This window comes from Dasypus novemcinctus, chromosome 3 (genome assembly GCF_030445035.2).
Source record: "Dasypus novemcinctus isolate mDasNov1 chromosome 3, mDasNov1.1.hap2, whole genome shotgun sequence".
NCBI classification, from domain to species: Eukaryota; Metazoa; Chordata; class Mammalia; order Cingulata; family Dasypodidae; genus Dasypus; species Dasypus novemcinctus.
In genome coordinates, this window is record NC_080675.1 from 176,213,381 (window position 1) to 176,228,921 (window position 15,541).

General features: G+C 53.6%; 1 protein-coding gene across 1 annotated transcript in view; it reads right to left on the minus strand.

Moving 5' to 3' along the window:
* The window catches only part of CEMIP (cell migration inducing hyaluronidase 1), a 154,464-nt gene extending 139,178 nt beyond the window's left edge, over positions 1–15,286 (minus strand). Inside the window, exon 1 of the mRNA XM_023585264.3 lies at positions 15,071–15,286. The gene's annotated coding sequence lies outside the window, so the exon portion shown is untranslated. The remainder of the gene's footprint in view (positions 1–15,070) is intronic.
* Between the last annotated feature and the right edge of the window lie 255 nt (positions 15,287–15,541).

The following is a 15,541-nucleotide window of genomic DNA, read 5'->3' on the forward strand; positions in this document are numbered from 1 at the left end:
GGTACAGTAACTACCAGCTACACATGGCTGTTGAGCACTTGAAATAAGGCTTGTCCAACCTAAGATGTGCTGTAAGTGTAAAATACACGCTGGATTTCAAAGACTTAGTATGAATAAAAGAATCTAAAGTTTCGTTAGTATTTTTACAGTGACTACCTGTTGAAATAATATTCTGGCTGCGTTGGGTTAAACAACATATTGCTAAAATTAATTTCACCCAATCCTTTTTACTTTTTAAAAATGGGGGTGCTAGAAAAATTAAAATCATATATGTGGCTCCCTCTGTACTGCATCCTAGTGGACAGTGTTGCTCTAGCCTGTAATCTCCGTGAAGGCAGGGGCTCTGATTGTTTTGTTCACTAGCACAGCCTCAAGCAGGTATGTTACAGGCTGGTTTCATGCCCATCCTACACTCTGCTCGTGGAGATTCATGATGTGCCCTGGTTTACACAGGCCCTGAGAAGACCTTCAACAGAGAAAATGAAAACAGGGTGACTTTGTCCAGCCCAGCTTATCCCAAACTAATTTGACCTCACAATACCTATTAGCCTGAGGAACTGGTACTTCTGAGAAACACACTTTAGGAAATGCTGGTTCAAGCTCAGTTTCCAAAACCATAATTAGTGAGAAATTGTTCTAATCTTGTGGGTAGTCCTCCCTGTGGGAAGCCCGGCTGTGATGCCCAGAGACTGTTCAACCCTAACAGCGGTCCCTTCGTTTGGGGAAGAGAGAAGCACCTACCGCAGAAGCTTCCCAAGGGGCTCTTGAAAGTGTGTGCAGTTAACCGTAAGGATGAGTAAATAGTTCAGGCTGTCGCCCTTACACACCCAAGCCAAACGCTTGTCTCTCCATTCCTCCAGATGTTGGAGAGCGGACGTGGAAAAGAAGCCCCGAATGAAGGCGAAAAGCTTTACCAGATTACGCAGCCAGGCTGGGCTGGGGTTCACACCTTCAGGTTTCACGCTCACAACAGACCCAGCTGCAGCCACACAGCTTTGCAGAGCTCCATGCAGCTCACACCCATGTCGTACTCTAAGCTAGCCCACCGAGATGCTAAGAAACCTGTTTCTTACACCTTGTCAACTGCATTTCCATCAGAAGTCAAACAAATTCTACTTCTCTCTGGTCTACTCCCCACCAATAGCCCTGAGGCATAGTGTGATTCAGAGCACTTGCTCTGGAAGGGACCGCTTATGTGCCAAAGGTCACAGCATGGTCATCGCCCCTTCAAAGGTCTGCTCATTCAGTTGGGGAGGTTGACAAATGGAAGAGACATGCCGTTTTTGTAAACCAGGTATGTCCGCCCGAAAGTCTAATTACAGCTCCAGTGCAGAAAAGCGATGACCACCCTGGAAGGCTGCCCCTGGAACATGTGCAGATCACACAGCACCAGGGAATCTGCCACCCAGGTCAGCTTTCCCAGGCTTGGACCAGACCAGCTTCCTTCATGGTGCCTGCTCCCACCTTTGGAAAGGTAGATCTCACAGGAAAAGTCTGTCCCTTATCTCACTTTCCTTCCACCTCCCCTTCTATAGGTCAAACAAGGCAGTTAGTTTCATCAAAATGTAAAACTTTCGCACCTCAAAGGACTTTATCATGAAAATAAAACAACCAAAACCATGGGAGGAAATATGTGGAAACTACGTATCCTACAGGGGTCTAATATCCAGAAAATATAAAGAAATCTTTTAACTTACCAACAAAAGGACAAACAACCCAATTAAAAACTAGGAAAAAGACGGCTCTCCAAAGAAGATATACAAATGGCCAAAAACACATGAAAAGCTGCTCAACATCATTAGCCATTAGGGAAATGTAAATCAAAACCAAAATGAGATACCAGCTCACCCTCATTAGAATGGTCATTATTTGAAAAAAGAAAAAAGGAAAATGACAAGTGTTGGAGAGAATGCCAGGAAATGGGAACAACATTGTTGGGTATGTAAATGGTGCAGCCACTAGGGAAGACAGTTGGCAGAACCTCAGAAAATTGAGTAAAGAATTACCATATAACCCAGCAAGTCCACTACTAGGTATATACCCAAAAGAATTAAAAGAAGGGACTTGAACAGATATTTCCATACTGATACTGACAGCAATATTATTCATAATTGCCAAACGATGGAAGCAATCCAGGTGTCCATCAACTGAGGAATGGATAAGCAAAATGTGTTGTATTCACACGATGGACTACTATGGAGCTGTAAGAAGAAATGAAGTCGTAAAGCAGATGACAACATGCATGAACCAGAAGGACATTATGTTGAGCGAATAAAGTCAGACACAAAAGGACAAATACTGTATGATTGCGTTAATATGAACCAAATATATTGTGTAACATACTGTATGATTAAAAAAATTAATTTAGGGAAGTGGATGTGGCTCAAGCAATTGGGCTCCCGTCTACCATGTGGGAGGTCCAGGGTTCTATTCCCAGGGTCTCCTGGTGAAGGAAAGCTAGCCCATGCGGCAAGCTGGTGCAGCAAGATGACACAACAAAAGGAGACACAGGGGAGAGACAAAAAGAGACACAGCAGACCAAGGAGCTGAGATGGCGCAGGAGATTGAGCACCTCTCTCTCACTCTTGAAGGTCCCAGGATAGGTTCCTGGTGCCACCTAAAGAGAAGACAAGCAGACACAGAAGAACACACAGTGAATGGACACAGAGAGGGGACAACAAGGGGGGTGGGAGGAGACAGAAATAAACAAAAATATATATTTTTTAATTATATGTATCCAGTACATCTAACTGAGAAATAATGTATGTTTTTACTCAACTGTGTTTTCTTTTAAAATTATTATTTATATTTCCCAGTATTAAAGGTACAAAATAAAGTTTAAAAAATTATTTTTAAAAAAAGCATTACCATATAACCTGGCAAACCCACTACTTGATATATAGCCAAAAGAATTGAAAGCAGGAACTTGAACAGATACTTGCATACTGATATTGATGGAGACATTACTCACAATTGCCAAAAGATGGAAGCAACCCAAGTTCCACCAACTGATGAATGGATAAGCAAAATGTAATATATTCATATGATGGAATATTATTCAGCCATAAAAAGGAATGAAGTTCTGATACATGCGTCAACATGGATAACTTGATGACAAATGCTAAGTGAAATAAGCCAGACACAAAAGGGCAAATATTCCATGGTCTCATTGGTATAAAATAATTAGAATAAGCAAGCTCTGTGGGGTCAGAATCTAGAATACAGGTTTCCAGGGGATGGCGTGGGGATAGAGAATGGGAAGTCAAGGCTTAAAATATACAGAGTTCCTATTTGGGATGATGTAAGTGTTTCGGTAATGGATGGTGGTGACAGTAGCACAGCATTGTGAACGTAATTAACAGCACAGAAGTATATATCTGGATGTCATTACAGGGGCAATGTTAGGTTGTATATATGCTAATAGACTAAAAGTTTAAAAAAAAATCCATGGCACTGCACTACAGAGGCAGAGAGCCTAAATTAAACCTTGAACTCTAGTTAATATTACAATCATAAATACATGCTTTTATGGATGTACTGCACTAAGGCAAGGTGTTAACAATAGGCTGGTATATGGGAATCCTGTATTGCATGCATGATTGTTCTGTAAACCCACCACTTCTCTAATTAAAAAAATTAAAAAACCGAGAAAGTTAGGAATTTGCCTGAGAGTTTATGAAGCAAAACTTTTTGGCCAAGCCACCTACCGAAGCCACAGTTTGAGGACTCTCACTACCGACCCCAGCCCTGAACTGAGTAACAGGGAGGGGTCCATCTAAAGGAGGACTGCGAAACAAGGGGTTGGTATTAAGGGTCCCAGAAAATTTAGAGCTCAGCCCGCCGAGAGGCCAGGCCTCACGGTGGCAGTGACGGGCACCGCCAGACCCTGGGATGTTTCCCGTTGAGCGTTCTCTCTGTTGCCTCCCATGGCCTTCCGCCCTGCACCAACCCTTCCTTCTGGCCCTTGCAGAGCCCGCGCGGCACATTCCCTGCTAAGCTACAGTGAGAACCCGCGTTCTGGAGCGACTTCCCGCCAAGAGCCCCACTCTCGCGGGGGAGGCACACAGCCCCGGGGCAGCCGCCAGGTGGGTCCTACGGCGTCCCACCTACTGGCCAAAGCCCTGCCCTCCTCAAGTCAAGCCCGTGACAGCCCACACCCTGTGACCCCACTTTTCTGGCCCCCGCCCCAGCTCTGTGATCTCATTGCCAGCCCTAAAAAGGCGTTTTCTGGATTCTGTGCACTTAGTCAGGCTCTTCCTTCCTCCCCAACCCTCCCCTCTCTGGCTTGCAAAGTGCTCTCTCCTGCAAGGCCTGACCAGGCCCCGCCTCGTCCCCGGCCCTTACCCGAGCAGAGGCGCTTGCCATCTCTCTGCAGTGCCTCTCTACTGCTCTCCCCTCGCCTCTCCTACAGCCCGGATTGAGGAGTCGAGTGTCTGTCGTCTCCCCAGCTGGACTGTGAGCGTCTCCACTGCAGGGAAATGCAGAGGCGACGTGTCTATAGCCCTCGTGACCACGAGGAACCGGCTGGTCAACAAGGGGTGCATTTGGGTTGTAAACACCTTGAACTGCTTTAATATGGCCAATGATATTCCCCTGAACTTCCTTCCTCAAAATTCAAGAATCGAGCAATAGCAGTCATCACTGAGAGCTCCGGCTTTTGGACTCACGCTGATCTGGTTCCAGTGCCACTACCACTAGCCGGGTGACCTCCGGTGAGTAACCCCACCTCACCGAGTCTTCTGCAAAACGGAACAACGCCTTCTCGGGGTTGTCAGGAGGATTAAATGGGGTGACATGTGCAAAGTTCTTTACATGGTCCTTGAGCTTAGTAGGTGCTCGGTAAACCTTGGCTACTGATAATAATGACAGAATTAACCATGGGGTCACGGGAGCACAGATCTCTGAGAAGGCAAGTGGCAGGCTTGGGTTCCATTACTCTCTTCCAGTATCAATTTCCAGAGCATCAAATTTATTCTACAAAAAAATGCATATGCTTAAGGAACAGGGGCTCAGGTGCAGGACTCATTCATTTGCATATTTCCTGAATATCTGAGTACTTACTTTGCACTAGTCCTTAGTCCTTGGGAATAAAACAGAATAGGAAAGAGTCTCCTAAAACCCAGTTGTTGTCCCATCCTGAACGGAAGCAGGGGCTCTTCATTGTATCGGGTAGTGGCTGAGCGGGACCCGGCTCTGTCCTGCACACCGAGGAGAGCGTGGCCTCCTGCATCATGCTCCCAGGGTGGCCCCAAAGGGCCCTGGGTGAGCCGGTCACATGACATTCAAACTGTGACGCTATCCTTTTCTGTTCCCCCGACCTTGGAAGGCTGACGTCCTCAAACAACCTCAACAGAGTAGATGCTCAAGTTCATGCTTATTAAGCAAGATTCATGAGAAGCATCGCCTTTCTTGTATGTTAAAAAGAAAAAAAAAAAAGCTTCTTTTTAAAAAGTAACTGTCTATGGGGAGGTTTAAAGTAAAAATGAACTTCACTACTGGTCACTCTCAGAAAAATCCCAGGATTTGTTTATATGTTACATTTGTAACAACATTGCCCAATGTTTTAAAATTTAAAACAGATTTAAGCTCTTTCTCAGCCACCTGGAAAGCTCATGCATATACACAACCCACAAGTATGTGGTTAGAGGAATCTTTGAGCCTCTTCAAAGCTGCGACCCAAACAGCCACCACTGAGATTAGCCTGTGCTTTTTGATTTTTATGGAATCCCTTAAATAAGAAGAAATCCTTGCATATTGAAATTCCAAAGTCAAAATCCTACCACAGCTTTCTCTTTCACTGCTGGGAATTGACTTGAGAACTCTGATGAACCCAGGGCCTTCTTAAAAAGTCATAGAAATAGTGACACATCAGCCCAGCAGTGTTGCCAAACATTCTACTGTGGAACCTCACACTGCTTTTCCTCTCCAGAGAGGAAGGGAGGCAAGGGGTGAGGGAGCTGCTTTAGCCCGCAGGGAAGGCTGGAGAGCCCCGGCGCCTCTCTTCTCCACCGCTTCTAAGAGTCCAACCTCAAGTTCACGTGGGCCTTTTAGGACCAGAGGTGCTTTTGGGGACCACCGAAAGCTTGCTTGACTTCTCTCTGGCACCTCTCTCTGCACCAGAAGACAGAAGCGCAGAACGGAAACCAAATGCAAGGAATCTGACCTTCCAACCAGAATGAATCGCCCAGCGATGGACCACGGGAGGCAGGTGAGGCCCTCATGCCGGGGGCAAAACCTAAGGGTGCACCAAAAGAGCTGAGCAAGCAACATAAATGATACTTGGATGCAATATTTAGAAATCAAACAAAAATCCCGTGGTGGTCAAGTTTAAGTAAAGACAAGGACCAGGATGACTGATTTTTCCTCTGGCCACAAGCTCCCTCAAGAGCTTATGCTCACTCATCTCAAACGAAAGGCTGTGAGCAAGGCCTGTGAGCACCGCAGGGGATAAGAAGAGCCGGGGATGGTGACAGGAGGCAGGAGAAGCAGAAAGAAGTGCACTCACGGCTTCGTGACGTGGGTGAAAAACCACCTTTGCTGAATTACACGGAAATGGATCTGATACATGTGGATTAAATTCTTCCGACAATAAACAGAGTTTTTAAAGGAAAGGATGGGAAGTGGACTTGGCCCAGTGGTTAGGGCGTCCGCCTACCACATGGGAGGTCCGCGGTTCAAACCCAGGGCCTCCTTGACCCGTGTGGAGCTGGCCCATGTGCAGTGCTGATGCGCGCAAGGAGTGCTGTGCCACGCAAGGGTGTCCCCATGTAGGGGAGCCCCACGCGCAAGGAGTGCGCCCCGTAAGGAGAGCCGCCCAGCGCAAAAAAAGTGCAGCCTGCCCACGAGTGGTGCCGCACACACAGGGAGCTGATGCAGCAAGATGATGCAACAAAACGAGACACAGATTCCCAGTGCCACTGACAAGAATCCAAGCGGTCACAGAAGAACACACAGGGAATGGATACAGAGCAGACAACTGGGGGGGGGGAGGAATAAGCAAAAAAATAAATCTTAAAATAAAAAATAAAAAAAATAAAGGAAAGGAAAAGTTCTCAGTCACTATACTTGAGGTTGCCCTGAGCCCGAACCTTCGGACGATTAGCATCAGAGTGAGCTAGCCGGTGCCTTTAACACTGTCAGCTTCAGGCTGCTCACAGACCATGAGTTTGTTTTCAAAGAAAGGTGTTTGTGGTTTGTCCCAATCCCCCCCACTTTCACTCCCCGCAGGTTCTTTCCCAGCGATCTCCTGAGGAAGGAGAAGAGCGTTCCTACCCCAGCGGCTCGGGGGCTCTGGGGTGCAGGGCCCACGGGGACGTGGAGGAGGCCACGCTGGGCGTCAGCGCCCGTCCCCACTGCCGCCGCCGCGCAGCACGGACCCACGCCTGGAGAGGGGCGGGCGAGAGGCGCCGGGCGGGCTCTCCAGGCTGTCACCCTGCTGCGTCCCTTGGCCGTCGGGGCTTGTCCCCAACGAGGAACACCACGGCCCCCGCGGCGGGAGCCCACGGGCCGTAGCCCCGCAGCCGCGCCTGCGGCCCAGGCAGTTCTGGGGATCAGGCAGCCGAGGCAGGGCCCGGAAGCCCAGAGGAGGTTTGGGGGGTCAAGTCCTCGGCCGGGCCAGGCTCAGGACACGCGGGGCCCAGCGGCCCCTGCTCACGACCCACCCACGCTCCAGCCTCCCCTGAGCGCACCGGGGTCCCGGGCAGAATAGGCCCCCTGGACCAGACCCAGCCTCCGGGGTGCCCCTTCCTTCACTGGGGCTCCCCGCAAACCCCAAGGTGGGGGTGGCTTCCAGCCCTCTGGCCTGATCACGCCTTGCTTTCCCCGTCTGAAATAACCCAGACGACTCTGTCTGGAGAGCTGGCTCCGGGCCCAGCAGGGGCTCTTCAGGTGGACCCGCCAGGTGGCCCCGCCAGGCCCCGCACGTGGGACCCTGTGGGCGCTCCCCGCTCGGGGTCCCCGCTCGGGGTCCCGGCCTCCCCCTCAGGAGAGGCACACGGGAGTGCGGCGCGGCTGGAGCCCGCTCCCAGCACCCGGCCCCTCTGGGTGCCCTACCCAAACCCCACTCCCCGAAATACCCTGCGTTCCTTCACGTGGATAAAAAGGGATACAAGATCCTGGGTAGCATTTGTCAAGTCTTACACCCTGGAAATAACTTTTTTTTTTCTCCCTGGCCAGATTTTGTAGAATCTGGAAAACCCTGGGGGATTTGACAAGACAGATTGACAAGGTTGAAAATAAGACACCCGTTTTTGCAAGAAGCTCACGGCTCCATTTGCAGGAAGCTCGTAGCTCTACCTGCCTCTCCCCGGGGGCAGCCACAGCGTGAGCTTTCTGGGCCAGCACATGTCACATACGCTTTCCCGCAGGCCGCCATGTACCCCAAATTTGTTAAAAAGGGATTACCACACATGGGATAATTCTGGTTTCGTTTCAGTGAAATGAAATAAATGAGCAAAACAACCCGAATATTAAATAGACGTTGCAAAACAAACCACAATAAACCTAAGACACACTGCTACTCTGACTGCCAAAAATGAAATGACAGGATCCAAGACGGAGGTTTTCAAACTCAGCTCTTTGGAACCCATAAAATCCTGTGGAACCCCTTGGGAGCCACAAGACAAAAATCCAACCTTCACCCCCACCCCAACCATAGCCACTTTTTATCTGGTTTGTAAATTGAGGTAAATAAGATCTTGTTGGGGGGAAAAAATTACAGCTCAAACTATATATGTGTATATATATATATATATATATATATATATATATATTATTTTTTTGAGGTACCAGGGGCTGGGAATTGAACCTGAGACCTCGTATGTGGGAAGCTGGCACTCAACCACTGAGCCACATCGGCTTCCCTTAGTTGATTTTTTCATTTGTTTTGCTTATTGTTCATTTTTGTTTTCTCAGGAGGCACCGGAGATCAAACCCAGGACCTCTCATACGGGAGGCAGGCGCTCAACCGCTCGAGCCACATCCGCTCCCTCGCATAATTTTTAAACCACTGATCTAGGAGACTTAGGTTCCCAGAGACGCACAACTGCTCGGCAGGACACACTTCCCCAGGTGTAGCACAATATCTGGGGGTGAGGGCGCCTGCGCACCTGAGGCCGACCAGGGGCCGCATGCCCCTCATCTCCCCCTGCCCTTCTCTGTGCACTACCTTCTGGAACTCCTCTCCTACACCCCACTTCAGCCTGGCTAGAAAATTCCTGAAAACTCCTACTGATCCTTCCAGCCCTTGCACCACGCCCTGCTCCGGGAAGCCCCCCGGCCCTCCCCTGCGGGGCTGCGGCCTCCCTCGTCCTCCCCGCCCTCGTCCCCCTGGCCGAGCCACCCCAGCCCCGCCGCAGCCTCCAGAGCTGCTAACCGAAAAGTCAGTCTCCCTGTCCAGACCCCTGGCTCCTGGAGGACACGGGCTGGGCTCTCATCCCCCGCCTAACCCAGGGCCCGCCACATAGGAAGTGGACTTAAAAATTACGTTCAATTCGTTCTCTGTGCCAGGATGGGGCGGTGGATAAACACGATTCCCACCCGCAGCCCGGGCCACCCCAACGCATTTGCCCTCCCTGGCTCATCCTCCCGGGCCTGCCACAGGGACCGGGGGGTTGAGGCAGCTAATGGACCTCCAAATTTCATTTCTAGGTTAAAAATAAAGCTGTGGCCTTTCCAGTCAAGTAAAGTTGTTTAAATGTAAACATGCATTCTCTGTGTCTGAAACCAGAATTAGATGAAATTCCCTAAGTGATCTCTTAATACCACAGAAATTACATTCGAATGCTTTTGCTAGGCAAAGATAAATTGCCATTTACACAATGGTCTTGAACTTGACAGTAACTCATCCAGGAAGCTTTGGAAATGCAGGGCCGGGGGACCTTACAGGGGTTCCAGCTACTTAGTCTACTGATAAGAAGGCTTAGGGGCGACAATGACTAGCTCCAAGAATTTGAAGGGTCGTCATTGGGCCACTGGGAGGGTGAAGGCAAGGTGGGCTCCATCCACGCGGACAACGGAAAGGGACTTAGATTATACCGAAGAGGGTCTGAGTCAGAACCCCACAAAATCAAAAGGGATCTCGGCAGCTCCCTGGACCACAGCTCCGCCGAGAGCTGCCGACTAGGAGCCGGCACTTTCACAAGCTTCTCCGTGGGTTTTCAAGTCTAAGCAGCCCTGGTCTGGCCCAGTCCCTTCATCTGACAGACGAAACAACAGAGGTTCAGAGAAGTCAAGAAACCTGCCCAAGGTCTCACAGCTAGTCCGGGCTGGCAGCACCTTCTAATTCTGTCTCCAAGGGGCAGTCCCTTTTTGACTGGCAGAGCCACAGAAGGGACGCCCACGTCCTGCCCTCGAGACCACTGCACCTCCCTCAAGAGCCACAGAGCCACCTGCCAACAGCGCGATCTCCTTGACCCCAGAGAGGGCGAAGCGGCGCGGCAGGCTCCCTGGGCAGCCGGCGGCCCTCCTGGCCCCTGTGGGTTTAGAAACTGGAGAGGCGCAGCAGTCTGGCAGGGGATACTTTACATGCCTTTGAAAGTGCAGAAAACACCTAATGGCCAAGCTCTTCTCAGGACAGCTGAGAGAAAGAAACGAATAGGGTTTTCAAAAGCTGTTGTCTGATCAGAGCGCTTTAAACTCAAGCTGAATCTAAACATACCAGCGGCTGCCCTTGCAGAAGATTCAGAGATAACGCAGCGGTTTCCCAGGCCCGGGAGCCAGACTGTCCGGGGCTGGAGAAAGGAAACCCGCCCTGAGCCGGCGCCGGTGGGGGCGGCCAGCTGGCCGGTGCTCCCTGAGGCCCACTCACCTGCAGGCGTGGGAAGGGAAGGAGGGGTCCCCGGAGCTAGGCTGAGCCTGGAGAGGGGCCTCTGCAGGGAGGCCTGGAGAAGGACGGGGCCCCGGAGGAGGGGCAGCCACTCTCCCTCCTGGTGGGGACATGCATTTCCCGGCACAGAGGGGACCCGGCGGAAAGCAAATGCCTATTTGAAGTCAGGTCTCTGCAAGAAGTCTCCCTTGAGCACAGGAGCCTGGCCCGGGAGCAGACGGATGGAAAATGCCAGATGGGGAACCCAGTAAAGTGGCCAGGAGGGCTCCGGAGGGCGTGGCCGGGGTGGGGGCACGATGCAGGTATTATTAAAAGTCACCATGAGAGCTGCGCTCCCACGTGCCAGGCTCTTGGGATAGCAGGCCAAGGCCCAGCTGAGCAGCTGGCAGCGGAGGCCCCACCCACCCTCACCCCATGCCCACGGACACTCCCATCCTCCTGCCAAGCTAACCAGGCACAGAAGAGGTAAGGAAGTGGGCCTTTCCAAGTCACTGTCAAAGGAAGCCATGGATGCTCAAAGCCAAGCTGACACACGACCGGAAAGGAGCAAACACCTGGGGATTTGCAGTCATGTCGGAAGAGGCGTTCAGGTGGCAGCCAGACTTGCCATGGATACGGATCTGGGAGACGCAGCTCCATAAAGACCATTTTCTTCTTTTTAGGGACCCAACCTACCTGCCTGCATTTCTCTTTTGAGCTAGAACTACAAATGCAAAAGGCGTTTATCCGACCAAGCCGTGCCACTCTGCAGATGCCAGGAAGCTCTCCCAGGGGGTCACTTAGGCGGCTACTTCAAAGAGGCTGACGAGAGGAGCAGGATTCCACCCCTCTCATCCCGCTGGCCTGCCCCGCTGAATGCCACGCTTGCCACTGCGCCGTCTGCTCCCGGGACACCGCCGCACCAGTCAGCACGTCACGGGACGGGCGAAGCCCCCTTTAGACTGCGCCTGCCGCAGCCCCCCTGGCCCTGTGCTCCAGGAGTGCTCTTCTGTGTTAAAGAGTTTTCCTACCTTTAAAAGTCAGGAACCGCACGAGAGCCCAGAGAGCCGGGGCCTCCAGGTGAGCCAGGGGCCCTGTACTCCTGCTGCAGGCACGCCATCTGGGAGGTGCAAGCCATCGACAGACGCCCAGCACCTGCCGGCAGCACCCGTTCACTCCACTCGCTCCAGGCAGAGGGCGCTGACTCCTTCTGATTTATTAAGGGAAAAGAAGAGAAGAAGAAAAATCTGAGCATTAGACTGCGATGCTGGCACACACGCACACTTGGAAAAAAAAACAGCTTGTAATTGTGTAACGTGCACACAACTGAAATTCTCCCATTTCAATCACTTTCAAGTGTACAGTTCAGTGGTATCATTTATTAAATTCATGGTGCTACGCTATCATCACTACCACCCACTGCCAAAACATGCTTCGTTGCGTGCGCACACATACACACTGGCAAAAAATTTTTAACTGCAATTTTGGGCACATGAAACCCCATTATCTAAGCGCCCGTGGTGTGTCATGCTGTAGTGATTTCTGCAAGGCAGAAGTTCAGAATGCCAGAGCTGGAACGGACCTTCACATCCAGCTGGGACCAAACGGGCAGCCGTGCTCCAGACAGGGGAGTGGCTGGGCGAGGGTCTCACAGCCAGGCAAGGCTCAAGCACGAGCGAGCGCGTCCCCTGTGGGGTAAAGGACCCCCGGGGGTCCTCTAGGCCCCCCAGTGCAGATGACCCTGACTTCACTGGGGAGAAATCCAGAAATGGAGCCGTGGAGGCCAGTCCCCAACCACACCCAAGAGCACTTCACCCCCAGCCAGACAACAAGGCCCCTTGGAAGGCATGGGAAGGGGCCTGTGGGAGAAGGAACAGAAAGAATTGCTATCTGAACCCAGAGGGTCGTGGCAATCTACTTTTAAATGACTTACTTTTATCTTTCCTCCAAGTGGGTCACGTGGGAAAACAGGCAACTTTGTCTCACACACAAAGTCTTCCATTTATCGTTAAATAGGAATTTTTTCTTCAGCACGGTGACCAACTTCAGTACTTTCATCAGTTCCTTCGCCAAGTTCTCCCAGGTGAAAATGAAGTGGAGAAGGAGTCCCCATCAGACAATGCTAGGTCAGGAGAGAAGGCAATTCAAAAGAAATACACCACTGTCTTTAACATATACCTGTAACTGCTACCCCTTTAAGAGCCTTTCTCTGTGCTCAACAGTAGACTAAGACCTTTTTTTTGGGGGGGGGGAGGTGCGGGGATTGAACCCAGGACCTCATACATAGGAAGCAGGTGCTCAACCACTGAGCTACCTTCACTCCCTGGACAAAGACTTTCCGGTGTCCCACTTCATTTCCATAGCAACTGTGCAAGGCAGATTGTGTCATCTGTCTTACATATGAGGAAACAGGCACAGAGAGCTCAAGGGAGTTTCCCCAAGCCCCCATGCTGCCCCACCCCAAAAAAGGCGCTTGATTGCTTTTGGTCTCCCTGGGCCCTCATCAGTCACAACCAGAAGCGACCTGAACTGCTTCAGTTTGAACTGAAGGAATAGACTCGCTTCTGTTCCATAGGCTCTGACGAAAGCAAGAGTCCCATCCAATATCACTTCTTGTGAGCGGAGGGGAGATGTTCAATTTCCTGCAAAGATCAATTCCTACCGCTCCCCCCTCCCCATTCCGAGCAATCAACGAGTAACGTCTTCTACCGAGGAGCCCTTGGAAGCGTCTTTAAGTTTTTTAGCACTTTAGGAACAGAAGACAGCATACATTGCTTCTGCAAGTGCATCCAGACACATTATAAATTTGTTCGATTTGCTCTCTTCTGCATTCTGTCAATGTAACCGTTGAACTAACATATCCCCCTAAACCTAAATTTACATGTGATGACCACAGGCCCTGTGCAAAGAGCCGCATCTCTGATTCGGATCACACATGGGGCGCCTCTGCGGGGGTCTCCGGGGAGGTCTGCACCCCCAGGGGGTCGTGCAGGGCTCCGCGGCAGGCGGACCCAGGAGGGTCGCAAAGCACAGCTGCCGCGGGCTGGGCTCCCTTTACCCTCCTGACCGGATCGTGCCGCCTCGGGTAGGGTACGGAGAGCCCCAGCAAACTAGCGGTCCCTCTCCTCCGTCCCTGCGCCCCAGCTCCTCCCGGGCGCGAAAGGCCCGCGGCTTCCCTGGAGACCCGGGACCACGGAACCCGAGCGGAGGAAGCGGCTGGGAGCTGTCCATGGTGGCGCCGCGCCGGGGCACGCCGCGCCGTCGGCTCCCCGCCCCCGGGGGCGCCCGGGGTCCCTCTCCAGGCCGCCGGGATGGCGGGACGCGCTCCCTCACCACCTCCGGGATGGGGCTGCGGCCAGGCCCTGGCTCGCGCATCAAAAGCTCAGTTTAAAGGGGAGGGCTCACCTGCGGGCTGCGGTGGCTGCGCGGAGCGGGACTCGGGACCTCAGAGGCGGCTGCTGGCGGCGCGCCTGGGACGGCCGGCGCGTCCTCTCGTCGGAGAACCGCGGCGGGCGCGGAGAGCGAGGCTGCGGCCGGGGACCCCGGGCACACCGCGCTCCTTGCTCCTGGGCACGCCCGGCCCGCGGGCTTCATTCCAGAATGTCACTGGCCCTCGCTCCCGGAGCGGCAAGCTGGAGGTCTGGCCTGGCTCCGTCAGGTCCCCGCCTTGGCTTCCAGACTCCACGGGACCCTTTTTGCAAGCCAGGTCTCGCCGAACCCTTTTCCAGGTTTGCCATTTCGCGGTCATTTAAAATCCGGTTGCCTCGGCCTGGCCCCTGGCCAGCGCGTCTCTGGGTGCCTAGCGCTCTTCCGGAGGCGGCAGGAGTCCGCGGGCCGCCAAGAGCACGGCGGCGCCGAGGAAGGAGCCGCGGGCGCGCAGACCTGTTGCCAGGCGCACGCCGGCAAGTGCACAGTGTGCGCGGGGCCCCTGCCTCCGCGCTCCCCGACTGGGCCAGCCGGTAAGGGACAATCTACGGGCAGCGGGGCTCTGCCTCGGGAGGATGCGCTCCGGAGCGCCGGCGCCCCCAGGGTCCCACGATCGCAGCGGACAGTGACAGGGGAGCGGACGCCTCAACAGAGACATGGACAGAAAGGCAGACAGACAGACAGAGGCGGACGGTACAGCACAGGGTGAACAAGCAGAAGCCGGGGGCGGGTGAGGTTTTCCCTCCGCCGGGCGGAGGCGCGGGACGCCGATCTCCTTCCCTCCCCGCCGCGACTGGGACAGCCCGCGCAGCCCCGGCGCGCCCGGGCCGGCCCTCTTACCTCCGGGTCGGTGGCCGAGGCGGTGTCACGCCTCGCGGACTGCGAGCGCAGCGGTCCCGCGGGTCTGCGAGCGCACGGATGGGAACCGCGGGGCGCGGGCGCAGCAGCTCGGTGGGCAGTCGGGGGTCCGGAACGCGGCGGCACTCCGCCCCGCAGCTCCCGGCTGGCGGCCACAGGCGCCCCTCGCGTGGCTGGCGCTGGCGGACTGCGCGGCGCTGGCTCGGGTCGCGCTCCCCGCCGCCCGGGGACCGCCCCTTTTATAGCTGCTGCCGCCGCCGCCGCCAGCGCGGGGCTGGCTCCTCCCCGGGGCCCCTGACGCGGGCGCCGCGCCGGCCCGCCCCCTGCCCGCGCTCCCCCCGCGCGCCCGAGCGGGGCGGGCGCCCCGCGCCCCGCGGGACCCGGGCGGGCTCTGGCGGCCGCGCTGGTAAACGCAGAGTCGGGGCGCGCGGAGTGTGGCCCGCAGCGGCCGGG